This window comes from Dendrobates tinctorius, unplaced genomic scaffold (genome assembly GCF_039654945.1).
Source record: "Dendrobates tinctorius isolate UK_male_01 unplaced genomic scaffold, ASM3965494v1 ptg000073l, whole genome shotgun sequence".
In the NCBI taxonomy this organism is placed as follows: domain Eukaryota; kingdom Metazoa; phylum Chordata; class Amphibia; order Anura; family Dendrobatidae; genus Dendrobates; species Dendrobates tinctorius.
This window is the reverse complement of record NW_027361741.1, coordinates 29,521,487-29,547,891: the sequence shown is the minus strand read 5'-3', so window position 1 is coordinate 29,547,891 and position 26,405 is coordinate 29,521,487. Positions and strand designations below refer to the sequence as shown.

Sequence of the window (26,405 nt, the reverse complement as noted above, 5' to 3'; positions counted from 1 at the left end):
ATGAAATATATGTGCTAAGTATCTCAAATGTTTTTCTAGATTACAAAAGCCATTATGCTATTTGTATTTCACATATTTTATATTTGATATGCCTTAACGCAATTAAGTGCAACCATTTCCTTATTTGATATGTAAGCTGTTTTTTGGTATGCACCTATTCAGACTAGTTCTAGATGTGCCGTCAGTTTTTTCTGTCATTTGTATGTTAGCTTTCTGACTGAGCACTCCGCCCTTCATCAGGCTGTGATTTTAATTACATCCAATCACATTTTGGTTCCTATCTTCCTATAAATACAGGCTTTACCATGTTATTAGCCAGAGGTTAGTTCACACTAGGCAGTTAGTATAGGGACCCGTTCAATGAGATCACCTTGATGTTGGTGAATGGGCTCACATCTTTTGGCCAAATTTTGTGCTAAGTATCTCATATGTTTTTCTAGATTACAAAAGCCATTATGCTATTCGTATTTCACACATTTCATATTTGATATGCCTTAATGCAATTGAGTGCAACCATTTTCTTATTTGATAGATTTCCAGGCTGTTTATTTGGTATAGCAATCTATTAGTCTCATCTCTATGGGTCTGGTAGCGTGCGCATGCCTGGTTCTTCCTTCACCTGAGACTCTCACAAAGTACTTATTCAGTTTGATGGTAGCAGCGCGTTGCTATGCAACGTGCCCTGCTGCATTCTGGGAGCGCCGAGTGAGGGCTGTTCATCTATTGACATTACATAAGGAGCTGTAATTCGTTCCGTTTGAGACTCTATCGCGTATGCGCTAAGACATATGCGTCACAATGTTGATTGACCGTTCCTATTGGTGGCTCTGACTATAAATACTAACACCTGATTACAAGTAATCCATGTCTTCTGAAGAAGCTGCGGCGTAACGCACGTAGGGGCGGCGGGCCAGGGCAGCGTTACTGCATAATTTCATGTAAGTTTGCACTTTTATGGTACCTTACATTTCTGAGCACCTTTCTCTTATTTTGGGTTTATGCACTAATATTATAATATTATTTGGGTGGGAGTGCACTCAATAATAAATCAAGATTTAGAGCTTAATCTCCCTTTCTTAACACCAGAGTATTGGAATATCCTTCCAGCTTTTGAATGGGCATACAGCCAGGTGTTCTCTTTAGGGTAGAATCTGTTGCACTTTATACTGGTCAATTTTATAGTTGGAATTTCTGTTTACTTAAGCACATATGCACTTTATATTTTGTATTTTAGTGCATACTTATTTTGAAAGACTTATGATTAAGTGCTGTTTACTACAATTGTGCTCTATAAGGTCATATTTATTCTGCCCTGTGTCCCATCAGTATTTATGCTCAGTTTTATGTTTTAATTATGCATAATAAAATTTGTTATTTTAGCTTGGAAAACTCTACGTTCTCTCTTTCTTAATTGAATTGGGAGTATTTGATGGTGATACGGTATTTACCCAGTTGGTAAATATCATCATTGCTCCATGATATGGGTTGAGATTTGTGGAGTGAACAAGCTCTCACCAATCTTCTACAAATTCACACTTCCCATCAGACCCATATATGCCCCTCTTCTCAGATATTGCAGCCATGTTTAATTAATACCTGTGAGGCAGTGGCAAGTGACGCTACTGCTATGGGACCGTGATCTGGAGGGCACTTGCCAGTGTCGGCACTGGCCCCCGCCCGTCAAATCAAGTTCAACTGTATTGTCATCCTGAATGCCATTACAGTTGAAAGAAATCACTAAGGAAGGAGGGTCAGCTGACTATGGAGAGCATTATACTATATAAAGGACTATGGGGGGTGAATTATTATACCATATGAAGGACAATGGAGTGTAGATTATACTATATTAAAAACTATTGGGGTGCATTATATTATAAGAAGGACTATGGTGGGTGCAATATACTATTTATAGCACTACAGGGGTGAATTGTACCATATGGAGGACTATGGGGGTAGATTATACTATATGGAAAACTATAGGAGTGCAATATACTATAAGAAGGACTATGGTGGGTACATTATACTATATGGGGGACTATGGGGGTTTATTATACTATATGGAGTACTATGGGGGTGCATTAGACTATATGGAGAAATAGGAGGGGTGCATTGTACTGTATAGTGGACTATGGGGGGAGCATTATTATATACAGAGAACTATGGGGGTGCATTATATTATATGGAGAACTGTGGGGGTGCATTATACTATAAGAATGACTATGAGGGGTGCATTATACTACATAGAGGACTATGGTGGGAGCATTATGCTATATGGAGGACAAAACCACAAAAAGAAGACTTGAAAATCCTCCAATAATCTAGAAAAAACACACCAAAAAAACAGGCAAAGAAGCTTACCTGTCTAGGCCTCAAGACAAATGCACTATCAGGGTGCAGCAGACCCAAATAAAGATGACAACTACACAGGTGCAGTAATACCGATGCTACAGCCAGCCAGACTCACAGCCAGATTGTAGATTCAGAGATTGGTCGTTTGGTACACCAGTGCAAACAAATACAATCTGTATGCGGCACTGTTCACACACAAAGGATGACTAGCATCTGGCTTAAAGCCAATTAATAATGCCCTATTGCGGGCTGCGTTATAAATAGGCTGTAAGCCAGATGCTCTTCATCCTTTGTGTGTGAACAGTGCCGCATACAGATAGTATTTGTTTGCACTGGTGTACCAAACGGCCAGTCCCTGATTGTAGGTTGGCTGTCTCATCGGTATTACTGCACCTGTGTAGTCGCCACCTTTATTTGGGTCCGCTGCACCCTTATAGTGCATTTGTCTATAGGCCTAGACAGTTAAGCTTCTTTGCCTGTTTGGTGGTGTGTTTTTACCATATGGAGGACTATGGGGGTGCATTATAACGTATGGAGGACCAAAAAATTCTTAATAGAAGGAGCGTAGATACCTGGCACTTTATGCATTTCTACAGATTCTATACTGATACTTCCCCTCATATTATTTTTTTTCTTACTAGGGATCTAGATCCTGGATGGAAGACTGAGGAATTTAGCGAGCAATGGAATTGTTTAGCATTAATCATTTAATATGTCTGTACATATTCCAAAATATATGAATAAAAAAATGTTCAAAAAATATTAGGCACCCAAAAGCATTTACAAAAAATCGATTTTAGTGTGGAAAAGTAGGAAAGCATTAAAAAAAATTTGTATTATTCTGATATTGCTGTAATTGTTCTGACCTAAAGAATAAAGCTGTCTTATCACTTATATCGCACGGTGAATATCATGAAAAAATAAATAAAAAGCAACTTTTATATTTATCCTGCGCTCTATGCTGAGAATGATGTGAGTTGTAGTTCCATAAAACCTGGAATGTCCATAATTCCTGCACCTACAAAATGTGTGAAAATGTGAAGCAATGGGAATGGTTTCTGTCTTAGACAATGACTCCTGCTCTTACATGTCATTTGTGTATTGTTAGATGTATCACCAGCAAAGAAACACTCAATGTTCTTGTTTTAAATGCATTTTACTTTTGGGAACTTTCCCTTACTCGCCCGGCTCCTCCAGCCTTGAGGCTGACCAATGTGATCTGCCATATTATTACTACTTGTTATCAATATTAATTAACTCCTGTGGAGAAATCACTCATGGTCATTTGTGACATCATCAAATACAGGAGGCCATTGTTACCTCACAGCATGATGTCACAATGACTGTGGGTCTATATAAACGGGTGTTCAGGGGGCAAAGGCTCATTTCAGAAGATGAAGACGAGGAGAGCGGAGGATACAGGATGGAGGATACAGGTAAATAAGAAACCTTACAGGGATTTCTCAGTGAACTTACCTCCAACATGGACCCTCCACGTCTACAGACTGTGGCTGTAAGGTGCTGGATTTCTTCAGTCCTTGCTGGCAGAATCTCTACACTTGGGTGATGAAGGTTCTTTGTGAGGTCACACAGCGGAATGCTGGACACTGCAAGTTCTCTGCAGAAAACATGGGGACATCAGAGAGGTCAGCACAAAGATGGCACCTCCAATGGAGACATTACAGTAGTTTAGCACGGTCAGTGGCTGGCACAGATTGTTGGCGGGGGTTCTGTCACTTTAATTTAAGATTATTGGGGCAAAAAGTCTACAATTGTGCCCCTACCTGGGAGAGGGGTTGGTGTACATATATTGGGGAAATATATTTATTTATATACTTTCTACTTATTTATTTTACTATTTATGTTACTTCTATATAAAAGCATTTGAAGCAATTTTTTTTTCAAATCATATTTATTACACCTTTTTAATTGCCTACATCAAACCTTAAAATTCGCAGTAAAATGATCGTGGATACCTGGCATTTTATGCTTTTCTACATGTTTTATACAGATACTTCCACTCTTTTTTTTTTGCTTATTAGGGAGAGAATCTGGATCCTGGAAGACTGAAGAATCTAAAGCGATCAATGCGATTGTGTAGTATTAATCTGTCTGTGCATACTGTACATATTTACATGCTTTAGCACTACAGAGTGCAACTTTATTTGTTTTCCAACTGTATAGGGTCCTGATATGATATTACTGTCCTATGTCTGTATATTAAGGGGTAGTGTTTGTAGGGGGGTAGTGTTTTATTTTTTTACAGGGGAGATGAACGTAGTCAGGCTATGAGCTCCAGGGTCTGATTTGACGAGGAAAGGTGAGGCGTGTTACCCGGACAAAGAAGATCTGCAATCCGGAAACGAGTCTCCATATTGAGTATCATTGCGCTATACATATCAGTTAGTTAGTTGTAGTATGGCCTTGGTCCAGGGTTCTCGAACTGATCGCCTTTTCCCGGGGTCAAGAAGGAATTTTTTCCCTGTAACACACATTGGCTGAATGTGTGCAGGTTTTTTGCCTTCTTCTGGATCATTGGCTTTAGGTAGGGGAAGAGATTGTAATTAATAAAATATGTTTAAAATCAATGATCTGTGTCCTTATATCTTTATTTCGTACTCAGGTATTTGTATATGTTAGTTCTCATTTATGATCCATGACTATGAAGGTATACAGAAATACAAGGGTGGTAATTATGTGTCTCCTAATGCAATGTCTGTATTTATAATGCATACAAAGAGCCATAGACAAGATATCTGTGTCTGGACGCAGCGAGTACCGCAAAGCGAACCCATATGACACACGTGACACTGGATACACCGCCTCCAGTGGGGTGAATTTAAATAATAAGACATGCAGCTGGATACGCCGCCTCCAACAGGCGAATTTAGGTATTACACGTAAATCTGGAAATCCCGCCTCCAGTAAGGCGAATTTAAATAATAAAGGGGGAACCTGGGTAACATTAACAATGGTGGGCCCTGTGATAGGGAATAGGGAAGTGGAGACCTCCTGAGCTCCCCTGAGCCAGTGTCCCTGCACTCCTAACGTTCCCAATGCCGGTTACGCACTGGGCGCGCAACAGGAACCTAAAAACCCTAGCTCGTCCTGACCTAAACCCTCACTAGGGAATTGGTCGGTGCGGAAGCTAATCCCACCGCTGCACTAAAACACACATGAGGAAAGATGACAAAACAGGGGAAACACCACTGAGCTTTGCTCTGTTGCGTACGCTCCTAGCAACAGAGCCCACCACCTGTGTGCATCTTCTCCTCCACCCGGATCCATCACCATAACTGGATCCTTCACCATAGTGCAGCCTTGGAGCAGAGTCCACCACCAGTTTGCAGCTGTCCAGTAAAAGAGTCCCAAAGATGAATTCAGCTCCTGCCCAAAAAGTCCAGCATGCTTGAGTCCAGCTCTCAGCAACCAATCCCGCATGCGAGTGCAACTCTCTCCATAGTCGTCACTCCACAAAGCCATGCAAGCACTTCCTGCAAACACCATAAACTGTGACTCCACCACGACATGCCAGCCTTTTTTGCAGACCACATAGCTGCAACTCGTCTCCTCTGGCTGGGCTGCGCAGGACTCAGGTTCAGCTCCTTCTTTCACCCAGGCTTCCTTGTGAATGACTAATACAATCAATATCACCAACAGTGAATGATACACCTGACATTCATTTATAGAGCATTCACACCTGTTACCTAATCACATGCACTTAACCAAAGAACTAAAGTGCGCTGCCGCTCACCACCACCGGGGAAACTTAGAATGAACGACACCACGTGTAATAATTCTAATGGCCACCGAGGGGCAATCAACCCACTTTGGCACCTAGCCAAAGGAAAAAAGTTCACTTATCCATTTTACCTTGTCAGATCCAGCCTGGATCATGACAATATCTGAAGTAGCGGAAATTATTATCCTCTTAGAAAATAATTGCGGGCTTGACTCGAATATCGAGTATAATGGAAGTCAATGAGAAACTCAAGCATTTTTTGGAAAGTTCCTAACAGGAGAGCTGGTTGGCAGGAAAATCACTGAAAAATTGATGAAAACTGTGCTCAAATGGAATGGGAACACTATGTGGAAGATGTCTGGATGCATCTCTAACTCCAAGATCTCTGCTGGGAACTAAATAAATAATTTTAAATGATGTGGGGGTCCTCATCATTTTTTAAAACCAGCCAAGGCAACACAGACAGCTGAGGGCTTATATTATCAGGCTGGGAAGGCCCATGATTATTTGTCCCTTACGAGCCTAAAAGAAAACCCGCCGCCTCTCCAGGATTGTTACATCACAGTAAATGTGCCAATTCTGGGGTTTTGCCCATTTCTTCTGGGTTGGGGGAAGTTATGGGGGTGTTTTATAAGCACCTCTCCATTACTAACCTCTGGGCTTCACCTGACATGACACAGCTGAGATCAACCTCAAAAAAATTACCCCGATTGTCTCCATTACTAACCCCTGGGCTTGACCTGACATGAATCCCCAAAAATATTACCCCAATAGCCACAACAGGGCAATTGGGAAGAGTCGGGTAAAGCGACAGAATTGGAGCATCTCATGTGATGCACAAATTCTGAGGCAACTGCGGACTGGAGTTTCTAAGCTGGAAAGGGCTCAATGTCGATAGACCTTCCCAATCTGATAATATAAGCCTGCAAGCTGTCTGCTTTACATTGGCTGGTTACCAAAAATAAAGGGAGACCTCACATCATTTAAAAAAAATATATTTAAGATACTTCTCTGTGATGCATTTTTAGGTGCATTTTCAGCCGCAAAACATGCGGAGTGGGGACTTGAGCATGTCGCTTGAGCATCCACTATACTTGATCAAATTAAATATATATAGCTGGAAATTCGGAATAACAAAAGAACCATGTTCCTAAATTTGAGTTACTCTCCAAAATATCCAATTAGAGAATGAAGGACATTGGGAGCGTAAATCCCTAAAATACAATATATGGATTTGACATCAAGTAGATTCTAGATCTTGTTTTTGCCAAAAAAATTACACAACATATTTGATCAAAATGATACAAACAAGAAAACTAAAAAATGGACAAATCACCATGTAGAAAAAGTAGTGACTATAAAAACATGCAGGCAACAATACAACCATGGGGCAATAAAATAGGCATACAGCGTATCAGGGAGTAAATAATGTCACGAAAATATATCGGGTAATATACAGAGTAAGATTCATTATAATATACAACCCATAGGCATGAGGTGTGAGGATTTGCATAAAATTTATTAAAATTAATAATACACAGGAGAAGTCAATGAGGTGATTGCTCACGAAAATCGACTATTTTCCATATAAGTATATATGACACATACCCCTGTTTCAGAAATCATTGTAATCACAACCTGTTATAAGGGTCAGAGGTAAAAGAGTATGTGAGCTTAAGCACAAAAACAATCATCATAGTGTGACAAGTGTCAGCAGCACAAACCAGAGAAAAATGCCTCTTACCCACATGCTGTTTAAGCCTAAGTATTTCACCAGAGCCCCAATGTGTGTTTCGCTGTGGCTTACTTTGGGGGGGGCAGTCGAGTATTGACATGTGGAGAGCACCCTTGGCCATCACTAGTACCTCTTAATAACAATCCTAATGGCTTGCCCCTACTAATAACACTCCTAGTGGCACGCCCCTCCTAATAACACACCTAGTGGCACATGCATCCTAATAACCCTCCTAGTAGCAGGTCCTTCCTATTTACACTCCTAGTGGAACGTTCCTCTTAATAACGCTCTCAGTGGCACATCCCTCTTAGTAAATCCACTAGTGGCAGGTCCCTCTTAATAACTCTACTAGTAGCAGGTCCCTAGTAATAACACTCTTAGGCCTGTTTCACACATCAGAAACATGTGCCAGCGGATCGACGGATGTACGGATCTGCCGATCTTGCAAATTTAAAGGAACCGTGCCTGGTTAAAAAATAATACCGGTGATGTAGTGTTCTCCATGGCGCTGCCGAGATCTCGCGGGAGCCAGGGTGGGAGTAATGGCACGGCTGAGATCTCGAGGGAGCCGGGACCAGGGGACATGAGCAGGTGTGATGGATCGCGGGAGGGATAACCTGGGGATTATTGCGGGATGTTAGCGCCAACCATCGCGCGATGTGGGGAGCAGACATCGCGGGAAGTGATGGTAGAAAAATCTACCAGCAGCCAGACAGAATTGGGGGTTAAATCACTACATGGCAGATCCGCGGCCCGAAAAAACGTTGCATGGCCCATCCGGTCATGTCAGCGGAAGCCAAAATCTTGGCGGATCTGTTGACATGCGGATGTAACGGACGACCATCAGTCAAAATCCGCCAATAATGCTAGTCAATGGGGGAAAAAAAGGATCCGCCAAGAAAAATGGCGGATCTGTTTTTTCTCCAAAACGGCGGATTTTGACTGATGGTCAAAAACGGATGAGTGAAACAGGCCTTAGTGGCAGGTCACTCCTAATAACACTTCTATTGACAGGTCCCTCCAAATAACACTCCTTGAGGCACGTCCCTCCTAATAACACTCCTTTAACTTTGATATTTACTTAAATGGAATCTGTCACCCCATTTTTGTCATATGAGATGCGGCCACCGCCATTAGGGGCTTATCTACAGCATTCTGTAATGCTGTAGATAAGCCCCTGATGTAACCTGAAAGAGAAGAAAAACACTTTAGATTATACTCACCGGAGGGGGCGGTCCGGTCCGATGGGTGTCGCGGTCCGGTCCAACTCCTCCCATCTTCATACGATGCCGTCCTCTTCTTCCCTTGCTGTAGTAGCTCCAGCGCAGGCGCACTGCTCTGCCCTGTTGATGGCAGAGCAGAATACTGCAGTGCGCAGTCACCAGACCTCTCCCAACGTCTGCTTACTGCAGGACTCTGCTCTGCCTGCAACAGGGCAGAGCAGTGCGCCTGCACTGGAGCTACTACAGGAAGGGAAGAAGAGGACGGCATCGTATGAAGATGGGAGGTGTTGGACCGGAACGCGACACCCATCAGACCGGACTGCCCCTTCCGGTGAGTATAATCTAATGTGTTTTTCTTATCTTTCTGGTTACATCAGGGGCTTATCTACAGCATTACAGAATGCTGTAGATAAGCCCCTGATGTCAATGCTGGCAGCTCATAGGGAAATAAAAGGGTGACAGTTTCCCTTTAAGGAAAGTGAACCCCATACGCTCAAAACTACCTCTGCCCTCATTCTCCCCTCTACTGCTCAGGTCTCCTTGTTTTGGCTCTAGCGGTGACATCAAGTCAATGACACCGTTGAAGCCAAACACTGAGCTCAGCGACTGTGCTGAGATAGACGGCGTGAACCGCTGATCTGCTCAGTGGTAACCTGCAGCAGGGATGCGCGTTGTTGAAGTGACATCACCCCTACAGCCTAAACACCGAGATTCAAACAATGGTGGGAAGTAGGTTCTGGTGCCGAGGATGGGGGAGTGATGGTTTTCTTTGTTATTTTTGGTATTTTAGAGCCATTGGGTAGACTTTTATGAAACTGGAAAACCCCTTTAAATATATTAACATACCTTTATAAATTATCAATAAAAAAATCATACAGTTTAATAATTCTAGTATCAAACAGAAGATTATTCAATGGACTCTCTGGATTGCAGAACAATTTGGTCAGTAAACGCTGCGGGTTGGACGCTGCATACATTTGGATACACAAGGTTTGTGTTATACATCGTACATCCTCCTCTAAAAGCAGCAACCAAAGCTACAGCACTGTAGCTCTGATCACTGCTGTTTAACCACATGAATTTGTCATGTCGGGCACTGTTCGCACCAGGGTGTCCGGCAGACAGCGGTAATACCCCATCCTACCACTTTGTTCTCAGCGGCGCTGGTTGGTCTTCTGATCCGGCTTGGATTGGGTTAACCAAGTTGTCATTCTGGCTGAGGGCTTAGCCACGCCCTCTGTCTTTAATTTGTCCTGCGTGACTATGAGCGTCGCCGACTATAGCTCTTGCCATGTGCTAGCGATACCGGTCTGGAGTGGTGGTCTATGGAGCATACTGTGTCTGGTGTAGTATATTCCGTTGTTGCCATTTTGCCTCCCTGTGTTGTATTTTTTGGTTGCCCTTGCACATTATTGTATTCTCCTATGTGTACGCGGTGTGGTGCATTTCCTTTATCCCTGTCCATACTTATTTGTGGGGTCTGGTGTTTGGTCTCCTCACTGGGTGGAGGGTGGTGGGTTCAGCTTAGGGCTGGACAGGAGACAAGGACAGGGTGGAGGCCCAGGCAGGCACACCTTCAGTGTAAACCCTGGGTTGAGGGACAGACAGGGTTTCCCCTAGTCTCAGGGACACCGCAGGGGCCCCGGGGTTTTAGCCTATAGTTTCCTAGACATCCCATGACATTATAGTCGGCCCAAATTTTATTTACCATGGATCATATAGTCTCCATAACCAAGCAGCTGGAGGCTCTGTCCATACAGGTCACTGAACTGAGGGGGCGGTCCAGCAACAAGGACTGTCAGTTCCTGCTGTGCAAACTGAGGCAGCAGTCAGGGCAGCTGAACCCAAGTTACCTCTCCCTGAACGATTTTCTGGTGATCGCTGTAAGTTCGTTGTATTTCGTGAATCCTGCAAATTGTATTTTCGTATGTGTCCACTCTCCTCAGGAAATGAGGCTCAGCGTGTGGGCTTGGTAATTTCCTTGCTGAGTGGTGATCCACAAGCATGGGCCTTTTCACTACCTTCTGGTTCACCTGCATTTGATTCCGAAGACTTTTTTTTTTCTGCTCTTGGTTTAATCTATGACGATCCTGACAGACTGGCGTTAGCAGAGTCTAAAATACGCTCTCTGCTCCAGGGTGAGCGACTGGCGGAGGATTAGAGTACGGAATTTCGTCGCTGGGCTGTGGACACTCAATGGAATGACCCTGCACTAAGGAGTCAATTTTTGCATGGGGTTTCTGGAAGGGTTAAACAAGCTCTGCTAATGTATGAGACTCCCGCCTCTCTGGAGGCTGGTACGGTGCTTGTAGTACGCATTGATCGCCGCTTTTGTCAGAGGTCGCAGGAGACATTGCCTGTGGGGGGGCAGTTTCTGGTGAGGTTGCCTCGAGTGAATCCATGGAACCTATGCAGATCGCTGGTATATCACATACACATAATAACAAGCATAAATGTCCCTTGCCCAGAAAGCAAGGGGTCTGTTTTTTTTTAGGCAAAAAAGGACATTAATGCTTGCCCCCTGGTACCTAAGAAAGACGTGCCGGCGGAAAACTGCTAGGCTCAGAGGGTTTGGAGGAGTCTAGTCGGAGCCATTGCATATCCTCCATGGTGGTCTCCCAGTGTATGCTCCCTGCCAAGGTAGTAATCGGGGGCCAAGAGCTGTCGATTACTGTATTTGTAGATAGTGGTTCAGCAGCTAATCTCATTGATGAAAAGTTTGCGCGTACAGCGGGATTTAAGGTGGAAAAGCTGCCTACTCCATTCCGGGTGGTTACCATCAATGCCTCCCCTCTCTCACAAGGGGAGATTAAAGAGTTTGTGGCTGATGTAAAACTCCACATTGGGGTCCTACACTCTGAGCGGGTAACATGTAAGGTGCTCAGTAATTTACCTGCTCAGGTAGTTCTGGGGTTTCCATGGTTGTCTATGCACAATCCGGTGATTGATTGGAAAACCCAGGACATAATCCAGTGGAGCAGATATTGCCAGGAGAGTTGTCTGGCCACGTGTATCTCCGCTGTGACTCCCAGCATCCCGGAGCCACTGCTGGACTTTACTGATGTATTTTCTGAAAGAGGTTGTTCAGAGCTGCCCCCGCACCGACCCTATGACTGTGCTATTAGGTTAAAACCGGGGGCCAAGTTACCGAAAGCCAGGATGTTTAATATCTCAGGTCCTGAGAGGCAAGCTCTCAAAGAATACAATGCAGAAAGTCTAAGCAAAGGGCACATCAGGCCTTCATCATCTCCATTGGCGGCGGGGTTCTTCTTTGTCAAGAAGAAAGATGGCGGATTACGCCCGTGTCTGGATTTCAGGGAACTCAACCAGATTACGGTTCATGACCTATACCTGATGCCACTGATACCCGATTTGTTCAACCAGGTGTCTGGTGCCAAATGGTTTTCCAAGCTTGACCTCAGAGGGGCGTACAATCTCATAAGAGTCCATCAAGGGGATGAATGGAAGACGGCATTTAATACCCCTGAGGGTCATTTTGAGAATTTGGTGATGCCATTTGGGTTGACTAGCGCGCCAGCAGTATTTCAACATTTCATAAATGATGTCTTTTCTCGTCTCTTGGGGAAATTTGTTATTGTATACCTTGATGTCATTCTTATTTACTCACGCGACCGTGATGCACACATAGAGCATATTAGGCAGGTATTGCAGTTGCTCAGGGAGAACAAGCTCTATGCCAAGCTTGAGAAATGTGTATTTGTCATCCAAGAATTACCTTTTTTGGGTTCTGTAATTTTCCGCCTAAGGGTTTAAAATGGACACCGCTAAGGTGCAAGCGGTGCTGCAGTGGGATTGGCCTGATAATCTCAAGGCGCTTCAGCGATTCCTGGGCTTTTCCAACTATTATAGGAAATTTATTAAGAATTTTTCTATGATTGCTAAACCGCTCACCGACATGACTAAAAAAGGTACCAATTTTTCTGTCTGGTCTGAGGCTGCTGTGCGCGCGTTTGAATTCCTCAAAAACAGATTTGCTTCAGCTCCAATCCTGGTTCAGCCTGATGTCTCCCTACCATTTACCATGGAGGTGGATGCATCTGAGGTTGGAGTGGGGTGGTACTGTCTCAGAGTCCATCCTTGGGCAAATTGCATCCGTGTGCCTACTTCTCCAAGAAGCTGTCACCTGCCGAGCGTAATTACGATATTGGTAACAGGGAATTGTTGGCCATCAAGTTGGCATTTGAGGAATGGCAACACTTCTTGGAGGGGGCTGTCCATCAGATTACTGTTATAACAGACCATAAAAATCTGCTTTATTTAGAGTCTGCTAAACACCTGTCCCCCAGACAGGCTCGCTGGGTGTTATTCTTCACCCGGTTCTATTTTTTTGTGACATACCGACCAGGTTCTAAGAATACTAAGGCGGACGCCTTGTCCAGATGTTTTCCGGGTGGAGAGCCATGTGAGGATCCGGTGCCTATTCTCCAAAAGGGAGTTGTGTTCTCGGCTCTCACGACAGTAGTTGAGGCAGAGATTGCTGAGGCTCAGGAGGAGGTACCGCCGGATCTGCCTCCTAATAAATCGTTTGTGCCACTACACCTACGCTTAAAGGTGTTAGGGGGAACATCACGATACTGTCACGGCGGGCCACCCAGGGGTTAAGAGCACTCTGGAACTTGTATCACGTCGTTTTTGGTGGCCCAAAATCTGGCAGGACGGGGCCTCATATGTGTCAGCCTGTACCACGTGCGCACGGGCCAAGACACCACGCTCCCGTCCTGCTGGCACGTTGAATCCTCTCTGTGTTGCCCAGTACGCCATGGACTGAGATTTCCATGGATTTCATTATGGATTTGCCCTCCTCGGCTGGAAACACGGTCATTCTGGTAATAGTTGACCGGTTCCCTAAAATGTCGCATTTCGTTGCTTTGCCATCTTTGCCCAATGCGAAGACCCTTGCTCAGGTATTTATTCGCGAGGTGGTCAGACTTCATGGTGTCCCATCTGACATTGTATCTGATAGAGGTACACAATTTGTGGCAAAATTTTGGAGAGCTTTTTGTTCACACCTAGGGATTAAATTGTCTCATTCATCGGCTTTCCATCCGCAGTCCAAAACCTGGAACAATACTTACGCTGTTTTGTGTCTGACAATCAGGAAGAGTGGTCGGCGTTTCTTCCTCTGGCTGAATTCGCGATAAACAATCATTGTCAGGAATCGTCTCGGGAATCTCCCTTCTTTTGTGTTTATGGTCAACATCCCCAATTCTGTACCTTGCGCCAAGGGTGCTCTGCGGGCGTCCCTGAAGAGGACCCGTTGGGAGCACAATTGTCATCCATTTGGAGGAGAGCAAAGCAGCGCTTGCTGAATGTAACTTCTAGGTACAAACGTGTGGCTGACAGTAGACGTGTGCCAGGTCCGGACCTGTGTGTGGGTGATTGGGTGTGGTTGTCTACAAGGAACATCAAACTCAAAATACCATCGCTTAAGTTGGGTCCCAGGTTCATTGGTCCATTTAGGATCTCCGCAATTATCAACCCTGTGGCATTTCGTTTGGAGTTACCTGCCATATACAAGATACATAATGTGTTTCACAAGGCGTTACTTAAGAAGGTCGTTAGTGCTGTTGATGTTTCTCCCGTGCCACCACCTCCCGTCTTGGTGGATGGCACGTTGGAGTTTGAAGTGTCCAAGGTGGTTGACTCTCGGGTAGTGCGTCGCACTCTACAGTACCTGGTCCACTGGCGTGGCTATAGTCCTGAGGAGAGGACTTGGGTGCCGGCTTCGGACATACATGCGGACCGATTGGTTACAGTGTTTCATCGCCGCCATCCGGACAAGCCGGGTCCTCGACATTGTGAGGTTCCTGGGGTCCCTCGTAGAAGGCGGGGTACTGTATCTGTGTAAGTGTGCGTGCGTAGCCCATTCACTATCTCCATCCATCCTTCACTCCTGCAAGATGGCTGGACCTTCATTGTAAATACACCATTGTAAATACACACATGTACTCTGTATCTCCCTCACCTCATTGTAGATTGTACGCTCTCACGAGCAGGGTCGTCTTATTTCGTCTTATTTTGCATTAATTATTGTATTGTTAGCGTTGTTACTTATGACTTGTGTTTTGAAACTGTTAAACTGTAAAGCGCTGCGGAATATGTTGGCGCTATATAAATAAAGATTATTATTATTATTATTATTATTACTGTCATGTCGGACACTGTTCGCACCAGGGTGTCCGGCAGACAGCGGTAATACCCCATCTTACCACTTTGTTCTCAGCGGCGCTGGTTGGTCTTCTGATCCGGCTTGGATTGGGTTAACCAGGTTGTCATTCTGGCTGAGGGCTTAGCCACGCCCTCTGTCTTTAAATTGTCCTGCGTGACTATGGGCGTCACTGACTATAGCTCTTGCCTTGTGCTAGCGATACCAGTCTGGAGTGGTGGTCTAAGGAGCATACTGTGTCTGGTGTAGTATATTCCGTTGTTGCCATTTTGCCTCCCTGTGTTGTATTTTTTGGTTGCCCTTGCACATTATTGTATTCTCCTGTGTGTACGCGGTGTGGTGCGTTTCCTTTATCTCTGTCCATACTTATTTGTGGGGTCTGGTGTTTGGTCTCCTCACTGGGTGGAGGGTGGTGGGTTCAGCTTAGGGCTGGACAGGAGACAAGGACAGGATGGAGGCCCAGGCAGGCACACCTTCAGGGTAAACCCTGGGTTGAGGGACAGACAGGGTTTCCCCTAGTCTGAGGAACATCGCAGGGGCCCCGAGGTTTTAACCTAGTTTCCTAGGCTTCCCATGACAGAATTCTGCTTTGAATCTCTAAAAGTGACATTTAACATTTAAAGAATGCCTTTTCAAGATCCTACAAATGCAATTGTGGGGTTCTGATGGTAACTGGTGGACTGAAAGCCTTCATGGCACTCATGTGTAGCCCAGTCACAAACTGGGATTCATAGGAGACTATTATTCTCCTATTTGCTGCAATACTATTATTAATATAATGTTCACAGGACAATTTTTCCTGTAAATCATGCTGTCAAAACTGCATGGTCTCCCACAACATAAAATGTCTAATAAAGTGAAGTAAACTCCATAATAAGACCCTAAATACTATGATATAGCAATAAATAGATTAAGTGATCTCAGGTTCAGGTCCCCTAAGGAAACTAAAAAATAAAGTAAAAAAAAAAAGTAATAAAATAAAAAGTAATAAAATATAGATATACCTTAAAATTCAAATCACCCCTTTTTCCCAATTTAAAAATGAAAAAACTAAAAGAATAAATATTGCTGTGTTTTTATTGGTACAATCTATATAAATATCAAATTATTTACAAGGCAACCTATGTACCCCAAAGTGTTGCCAATAAAAACAACTCGGCATAAAAAACAAGCCTTCATTAACCCCTTCACGACCCATAGGCGTCATGAAAAGTCATGCCCAAACCACCCATGAAGCCCCCGTAGGCATCATGCTATAAATAGCATTCCTGCGGGTCAGGTGACCGGGGTCACTGAAAGGTCACCCATCCCGCACACAGAGGACACTCTATTGTTAATCCCAGGGGGCGTGGCTTAGCCCCCACGTGCCTATGATCGCTCTGATTGGCTGTTAAAAGTTAAACAGCCAATCAGAGCGATTTGTAGTATTTCACCAATGAAATTTGGTGAAATATTACAATCCAGCCATGGCCGATGGCTGGACACCGACACCTGACCCCCCCCACACCGACTGGCGGGGCGATCAGCCAACAATGGACGGCAGCGATCAGTCGCCGCCATCATCATCTGCTCCCCCTCCCCTTCCTTTCGCTCCCCCCACCTTCCGATTCCCCCCCAGGTACCTCCGATGTCCTGCTGTGGCTCCCGGTGTCCCGACATCCGGATCATGGGCGCCGCCGTCTTGCAAAATGGCAGGCGCAAGAGCAGTGCACCTGCCATAGTACAAGATGGTGGTGCCCATGAATTTGCCGGCTGCCCATTCATTTTTCATTTTGATCACTGTGATAAACTCTCACAGTGATCAAAAAGAAAAAAAGTAAATACACCCCCCATTTATCATCCCCATAGCCAGGCACAAATAATAAAATAAAAAGTATTTTTTTTCCATTTAGGGTTAGAATTAGGGTTAGGGTTGGAATTAGGGTTATAGATAGGTTTAAGGTTAGGGTTAGAAATAGGGTTAGGGTTAGAATTAGGGTTAGTGTTAGAAATAGGGTTAAGGTTGGAATTAGGGTTAGAATTAGGGTTAGGGTTGGAATTAGGGTGAGGGGTGGAATTAGGGTTAGGGTTGGAATTAGGGTTAGGGTTGGAATTAGGGTTAGGTCTGGAATTAGGGTTAAGATTTGGGTTAGGGGTGGGTTGGGGTTGGGATTAGGGTTAGGGGTAGAGTTGGGATTAGGATTAGGGGTGTGTTGGGGTTAGGGTTATTATTAGGGTTGGGTTAGGGTTAGGGGTGTGTTGGGGTTAGAGTTGGAGTTAGAATTGAGGGGTTTCGACTGTTTAGGCACATCACGGGGTCGCCGATCGCGACATGGCGCCACGATTTATTCCAGCTAATTTTGCGTTGATAATGTCAAACAGCGCACCTTCCATTCTGAGCCCCGATGTGTGCCCAAACAGTGGTTTACCCCCACATATGGGGTATCAGCGTACTCAGGAAAAATTGCACAACAACATTGGAGGTCTAATTTCTCCTGTTACCCTCGTGAAAATAAAAAATTGCAGCTAAAAAATGATTTTTGTGAAAAAAAATGATTTTTTATTTTCACCGTTCTGCATTATAAACTTCTGTGAAGCACTTGGGGGTTCAAAGTGCTCACCACACATCTAGATAAGTTCCTTGGGTTGTCTAGTTTCCAAAATGCGGTCAGTTGTGGTGGGTTTCCACTGTTTAGGCACAATAGAGGCTCTGCAAACGTAAGATGACGGCCACAGACCATTCCATCACATCAGTATTTCAAAACGTCACTACTTCCATTGCGAGCAGCGACGTGTGCCAAACAGTGGTCCCCCCCCACATATGGGGTGCCAGCGTACTCAGGACAAACTGGACAACAACTTTTGGGGTCCAATTTCTCCTGTTACCATGTTGATAATAAAAAATAGCAGGCTAAAAAATCATGTTTTGAGGAAAAAAAAATATTTTTATTTTCACGGCTCTGCGTTATACACTTCTGCAAAGCATCTGGGGGTTCAAAGTGCTCACTACACATCTAGATAAGTTTCTTGTGGGGTCTAGTTTCCAAAATGGGGTCATTTGTGGGGGAGCTCCAAAGTGTAGGCAGACAGGGCCTCTCCAAACACGACATGGTGTCCGCTAACGATTGGAACTAAGTTTCCATTCAAAAAGTCAAATGGCGCTCCTTCCCTTATGAGCCCTGCTGTGTAGTGCCCAAACAGTGGTTCCCCCCCACATATGGGGTACCAGCGTACTCAGAACAAACTGAACAACAACTTTAGGGGTCCAATTTATCCTGTTACCCTTGTGAAAATAAAAATAGCGGGCTAAAAAATCATTTTTGAGGAAAAAAAATGATTTTTTATTTTCATGGCTCTGCGTTTATAAACTTCTGTGAAGCACTTGGGGGTTCAAAGTGCTCACTACACATCAAGATAAGCTCATTTGGGGGTCCAGTTTCCAAAATGGGGTCACTTGTGGGGGGTTTCTACTGTTTATGCACATCAGGGGCTCAACAAATGCAACATGATGCCCACAGAACATTCCATCAGTCTGCATTCCAAAATCACGCTCCTTCCCTTCTGAGCTCTCCCATGCGCCCAAACAGTGGTTCCCCCCTACATATGGGGTATCGGTGTACTCAGGACAAATTGCACAACAACTTTTATGGTCCAATTTCTCCTGTTAGCCTTGTGAAAATAATAAATAGCGGGCTAAAAAATCATTTTTTATTTTCACTGCTCTGCGTTATAAACTTCTGTGAAGCACTTAGGGGTTCAAAGTGCTCACCACACATCTAGATAAGTTTCTTGTGGGGTCTAGTTTCCAAAATGGGGTCACTTGTGGGGGACCTCCAATGTTTAGGTACACAGGGGCTCTCCAAACACGACATGGTGTCCGCTAACGATTGGTGCTAATTTTCCATTCAAAAATTCAAATGGTGCTCCTTCCCTTCTGGGCCCAAACAGTGGTTTATGACCACATATGAGGTATTGGTGTACTCAGGAGAAATTGCCCAACACATTTTAGGATACATTTTATCCTGTTGCCCATGTGAAAATGAAAAAACTGAGGCTAAAATAAATTTTTTGTGAAAAAAAGTCCTTTTTTTTTACAGATCAATTTGTGAAGCACCTGAGGGTTCAAAGTGCTTACTGTCCATCTAGATAAGTTCCTTGGAGGGTCTAGTTTCCAAAATGGGGTCACTTGTGGGGGAGCTCCAATGTTTAGGCACACAGGGACTCTCCAAACTCGACATGGCAACCGCTAAATATTCCAACATAATTTCCATTCAAAAAGTCAAATGGTGCTCCTCCCTTCCGGGCCCTGACGTGCGCCCAAACAGTGGTTTATAGCCATATATGAGGTATCGGTGTACTCAGGAGAAATTGCCCAACAAAGTTTAGGTTCCATTTTATCCTGTTACCCATGTGAAAATGAAAAAATTGATGCTAAAAGAAAATTTTTGTTGGAAAAATGAAAATGTCCATTTTTTCCTTCCATATTGCTTTAGTTGCTGTGAAGCACTTGAAGGGTTAATAATCATCTTGAATGTAGTTTTGAGTAGCTTGAGGGGTGCAGTTTTAAGAATGGTGTCAGTTTTGGGTATTTTCTGCCATATAGACCCCTCAAAGTGACTTCAAATGTGAGGTGGTCCCTAAAAAAATGGTTTTGTAAATTTTGTTGTAAAAATGAGAAATCGCTGGTCAACTTTTGACTTCCTAACAAAAAAAAAATTTGTTTCCAAAATTGTGCTGATGTAAAGTAGACATGTGGGAAATGTTATTTATTAACTATTTTGTGTCACATAACCCTCTGGTTTAACGAAAAAAAATTCAAAATGTGAAAATTGCGAAATTTTCAAAATTTTTGCCAAATTTCCATTTTTTTACAAATAAATGCAAAAATTATTGACCTAAATTTACACTAACATGAAGCCCAATATGTCACGAAAAAACAGTCTCAGAATCACTAGGATCCGTTGACGCGTTCCTGAGTTATTACCTCATAAAGGGACACTGGTCAGAATTGCCAAAAATGGCCAGGTCATTAAAATCAAAATAGGCTGGGTCATGAAGGGGTTAAGTTATCGCTCTTTTTATCTTACAAAGTTCCAAACTTTTGTTAACCTCTAAAATAAAAATAAAAAACCTATACAAATTTGGTCATTTTGTGTTTGTGCTGCCCTGGAGATTCAGGTCATTTTTACAATGAATGCTGTGAAAGCAAACTCCCCAAAAAACAATGGCGGAATTGTGATTTTTTTCAACATTCAATGCACTTGGAATTTTTCTTTGCGTTTCTCAATGCAGTATACGGTAAAATGAATGGTGTTATTCAAAACTACAACTCATCTCATGAAACCAAGCATATCACTATTTCAAGGGAAAAATGTTAAAAATGTACAGCTCTTGGAAAAAAACAAATAATGTAAAGTTACTCAGCATTATATATATTGGATCCATATACTGTAGAAACGGTACATTAATGATCCAAGGTAAACCACATAATGTTCATCCATACAACAACGTTACGGTGCTTTTGTTTTACTCTTACAGAAAAATAATGCGGATAATGCGAGGGAGGCTACTCTTGAAACTGAAGGATTCAATTAAACATTTCCTTAAATGTGCCAATTCACCATCAGTGCCGTTTATGACGTCATGGATTTTATTTTTTTTTACCTTCATTTCAATGTGATGACGACTTCCATGTCTCAGGGTTTCTGATCTTAAGGCTGCCATACAAATTAGATGAATGTCGACTGAACCTGCTAATTTTGGACATACACTCCAGCCGTTTATGTATATGGTAGTGGCCCAACTTTGCTTGACATCAAAAGTCATAAGAAAGAAGTATTGGGCATGTTGGATGTCAGCATGCCCCATCTTTTTTCCTCAAGGAAGATAAGCCAACACAAGAGTTCATGTGGACGGTGGGTCATCAGGAATAGGTGGCTGAAAGAATGAAGGTTCAGCTGAAAGTTATCAAAGGAGGATGAACAACACTATGAAACATTTTACTCACTTAAATTGAAATCAGATAATAGATTTTTTTAATTCTGTGAACAGATGTCCCTTAGGATGTACCATATTTAATTTTAAGCCTGCCATATTATACCATATTTATAGCTGTTTTCTTATAGTTATCCCTTCTTTTAAAATGAATGTAAATGTAACAGGAGTTTTTCCATCTGATATATCAAAAGGATAAACCAGAAATGTATGATGGCTACAGGCCCCACCACTGGGACTTAAAGAGAACCTATGGTGGGGCTGCGTTATTAATAGGCTGTAAGCCAGATGTTCTGCATCCTTTGTGTGTGAACAGTGCCGCATACAGATAGTATTTGTTTGCACTGGTGTACCAAATAGCCAATCCCTGATTGTAGGCTGGCTGTCTCATCGGTATTACTGCACCTGTGTAGTCGCCACCTTTATTTGGGTCCGCTGCACCCTTATAGTGCATTTGTCTTTAGCCCCAGACAGTTAAGCTTCTTTGCCTGTTTTTTGGTGTGTTTTTACTATATGGAGGGCTATGAGGGTGCATTATAATGTATGGAGGACCAAAAAATTCATAATAGAAGGAGCGTAGATACCTGGCACTTTATGCATTTCTACAGATTCTATACTGATACTTCCCCTCATATTATTTTTTTCCTTACTAGGGATCTAGATCCTGGATGGAAGACTGAGGAATTTAGCGAGCAATGTGATTGTTTAGTATTAATTATTTAATATGTCTGTACATATTCTAAAATATATGAATAAAAAAATGTTCAAAAAATATTAGGCACCCAAAAGAATTTAAAAAAAATCGATTTTAGTGTGGAAAAGTAGGAAAGAATTAAAAAAATTTGTATTAATCTGATACTGCTGTAATTGTTCTGACCTAAAGAATAAAGCTGTCTAATCACTTATATCGCACGGTGAATATCATGAAAAAAAAAAATAAAAAGCAATTTTTATATTTATCCTGCACTCTATGCTGAGAATGATGTGAGTTGTAGTTCCACAAAACCTGGAATGTCCATAGTTCCTGCACCTACAAAATGTGTGAAAATGTGAAGCAATGGGAATGGTTTCTCTCACAGACAATGACTCCTGCTCTTACATGTCATTTGTGTATTGTTAGATGTATCACCAGCAAAGAAACACTCAATGTTCTTGTTTTAAATGCATTTTACTTTTGGGAACTTTCCCTTACTCGCCCGGCTCCTCCAGCCTTGATGCTGACCAATGTGATCTGCAGATTATTACTACTTGTTATCAATATTAATAAACTCCTGTGGAGAAATCACTCATGGTCATTTGTGACATCATCAAATACAGGAGGCCATTGTTACCTCACAGCATGATGTCACAATGACTGTGGGTCTATATAAACGGGTGTTCAGGGGGCAAAGGCTCATTTCAGAAGATGAAGACGAGGAGAGCGAAGGATACAGGATGGAGGATACAGGTAAATAACAAACCTTACAGGGATTTCTCAGTGAACTTACCTCCAACATGGACCCTCCACGTCTACAGATTGTAGCTGTAAGGTGCTGGATTTCTTCAGTCCTTGCCGGCAGAATCTCTACACTTGGGTGATGAACGTTCTTTGTGAGGTCACACAGCGGAATGTTGGACACTGAAAGTTCTATGCAGAAAACATGGGGACATCAGAGAGGTCAGCACAAAGATGGCACCTCCAATGGAGACATTACAGTAGTTACTACGGTCAGTGGCTGGCACAGATTGTTGGTGGGGGTTCTGTCACTTTAATTTAAGATTATTGGGGCAAAAAGTCTACCATTGTGCCCCGACCTGGGAGAGGGGTTGGTGTACATACATTGGGATAAATATATTTATTTACATACTTTCTATTTATTTTACTATTTTATTTTACTATTTATGTTACTGATATATAAAGGCATTTGAAGCAATTTTTTTTTCAAATAATATTTATTACACCATTTTTAATTGCCTACATCAAAACTTAAAATTCGCAGTAACAGGAACGTGGATACCTGACACTTTATGCTTTTCTACAGGTTTTATACTGATACTTCCACTCATATGTTTTTTTCTTTCTAGGGAGAGAATCTGGATCCTGGAAGACTGGAGAATCTAAAGCGATCAATGGGATTGTGTAGTATTAATCATTTAATATGTCTGTGCATACTGTACATATTTTCATGCCTTAGCACTATAGAGTGCAACTTTATTTGTTTTCTAACTGTATACGGTCCTGATAGGACGGTTATATGTCTGTATATTAAGGGGTAGTGTTTGTAGGGGGGTAGTGTTCTGTTTTTTTTTTACAGGGGAGATGAACATAGTCAGGCTATGAGCTCCAGGAAGATCTGCAATCCGGAAACGAGTCTCCATATTGAGTATCATTGCGCTATACATATCAGTTAGTTAGTTGTAGTATGGCCTTGGTCCAGGGTTCTCAAACTGATCGCCTTTTCCCGGGGTCAAGAAGGAATTTTTTCCCTGTAACACATTGGCTGAATGTGTCCAGGTTTTTTGCCTTCTTCTGGATCATTGGCTTTAGGTAGGTGTAGAGATTGTAATTAATAAAATATGTTTAAAATCAATGATCTGTGTCCTTATATCTTTATTTCATACTCAGGTATTTGTATATGTTAGTTCTCTTTTATGATCCATGACTATGAAGGTATACAGAAATACAAGGGTGGTAATTATGTGTCTCCTAATGTAATGTCTGTATTTATAATGCATACAAAGAGCCATAGACAAGATATCTGAAGTAGTGAAAATATTTGCGGACTTGACTCGAATATCGAGTATAATGGAAGTCAATGAGAAACTCAAGCATTTTTCGGAAAGTTCCTAACAGGAGAGCTGGTGGGGCAGGAAAATCACTGAAAAATCGATGAAAACTGTGCTCAAATGGAATGGGAACACCATGTGGAAGATGTCTGGATGCATCTCTAACTCCAAGATCTCTGCTGGGAACTCAATAAATAATTTAAAATGATGTGGGGGTCCTCATCATTTTGAAAACCAGCCAAGGTAACACAGACAGCTGAGGGCTTATAATATCAGGCTGGGAAGGCCATGATTATTTGTCCCTTACCAGCCTAAAAGAAAACCCGCAGCCTCTCCAGGATTGTCACATCACAGTAAAAATGTGCCAATTCTGGGGCTTTGCCTATTTTTTCTGGGTTGGGGAAGTTATGGGGGTGTTTTATAAACACCTCTCCATTACTAACCCCTGGGCTTCACCTGACATTTCACAGCTGAGATCAACCTCAAAAAAATTATCCCGATTGTCTCCATTACTAATCCCTGGGCTTGACCTGACATGAATCCCCAAAAATATTACCCCAATAGCCACAACAGGGCAACTGGGAAGAGTCGGGTAAAGCGACAGAATTGGAGCATCTCATGTGATGCACCAATTCTGAGGCAGCTGCGGACTGGAGTTTCTAAGCTGGAAAGGGCCCAATGTCTATAGACCTTCCCAATCTGATAAGCCTTCAAGCTGTCTGCTTTACATTGGCTGGTTACCAAAAATAAAGGGAGACCTCACATCATTTAAAAAAATATATATTTATATTTGTCTGTGATGCATTTTTAGGTGAGTTTTCAGCCGCAAAACATGCGGAGTGGGGACTTGAGCACGGCGCTTGTGCACCCACTATACTTGATCAAATTAAATATATATAGCTGGAAATTCGGAATAACAAAAGAACCATGTTCCTAAATTCGGGTTACTCTCCAAAATATACAATTAGAGAATGAAGGGCATTGGGAGCGTAAATCCCTAAAATACAATATATGGATGTGACATCAAGTAGATTCTAGATCTTGTTTTTGCCAAAAAATTACACAACATATTTGATCAAAATTATACAAACAAGAAAACTCAAAAATGGACAAATCACCATGTAGAAAAAGTAGTGACTATAAAAACATGCAGGCCACAATACAACCATGGGGCAATAAAAAAGGCATACAGAGTATCAGGGAGTAAATAGCGTCACAAAAATATATCGGGTAATATACAGAGTAAGATTCATTATAATATACAACCCATAGGCATGGGGTGTGAGGATTTGCATAAAATTTATTAAAATTAATAATACACAGGAGAAGTCAATGAGGTGATTGCTCACGAAAATCGACTATTTTCCATATAAGTATATATGACACATACCCCTGTTTCAGAAATCATTGGAATCACAGCCTGTTATAAGGGTCAGAGGTAAAAGAGTATGTGAGCTTAAGCACAAAAATGACCATCATAGTGTGACAGGTGTCAGCAGCACAAACCAGAGAAACATGCCTCTTACCCACATGCTGTTTAAGCCTAAGTATTTCACCAGAGCCCCAATGTGTGTTTCGCTGTGGCTTACTTTGAGGGGAGGGGGAGTCGAGTATTGACATGTGGAGAGCACCCTTGGCCATCACTAGTACCTCTTAATAACAATCCTAATGGCATGCCCCTACTAATAACACTTCTAGTGGCACATCCCTCTTAATAACACTCCTAGTGGCACATGCATCCTAATAACACTCCTAGTAGCAGGTCCTTCCTATTTACACTCCTAGTGGCACGTCCCTCTTAATAAATCCACTAGTGGCAGGTCCCTCCTAATAACTCTACTAGTAGCAGGTCCCTAGTAATAACACTGCTTGTGGCACGTCCCTCCTAATAACACTCCTATAACTTTGATATATACTTAAATGGAATCTGTCACCCCATTTTTGGCATATAAGATGCGGCCACCGCCATTAGGGGCTTATCTACAGCATTCTGTAATGCTGTAGATAAGCCCCCGATGTAACCTGAAAGAGAAGAAAAACACTTTAGATTATACTCACCGGAGGGGGCGGTTCGGTCCGATGGGTGTTGCGGTCCGGTCCAACGCCTCCCATCTTCATATGATGCCGTCCTCTTCTTTCCTTCTTGTAGTAGCTCCGGCGCAGGCACTCTGCTCTGCCCTGTTGCAGGCAGAGCAGAGTCCTGCAGTACGCAGACGTCGGGAGAGGTCTGGTGCCTGCGCACTGCAGTATTCTGCTCTGCCATCAACAGGAAGGGAAGTCACTGAGCTCAGCGACTGTGCTGAGATAGACGGCATGAGTTGCTGATCTGCTCAGGGATTACCTGCAGCAGTGATACGCGCTGTTGAAGTGACATCACCCCTATAGCTAAAACACCGAGATTCGAACAATGGTGGGAAGTAGGCTCTGGTG

At 42.9% G+C, this 26,405-nt stretch overlaps 1 long non-coding RNA gene across 1 annotated transcript in view; it reads right to left on the bottom strand.

Moving 5' to 3' along the window:
* LOC141096317 (uncharacterized) overlaps nt 1–22,832 on the bottom strand; it is a 41,411-nt gene extending 18,579 nt beyond the window's left edge. The window contains exons 1-2 of the long non-coding RNA XR_012233651.1: nt 22,697–22,832; nt 3,826–3,967 (exon numbers count right to left, since the gene is read on the bottom strand). This is a non-coding gene — a long non-coding RNA (uncharacterized lncRNA). The remainder of the gene's footprint in view (nt 1–3,825; nt 3,968–22,696) is intronic.
* Between the last annotated feature and the right edge of the window lie 3,573 nt (nt 22,833–26,405).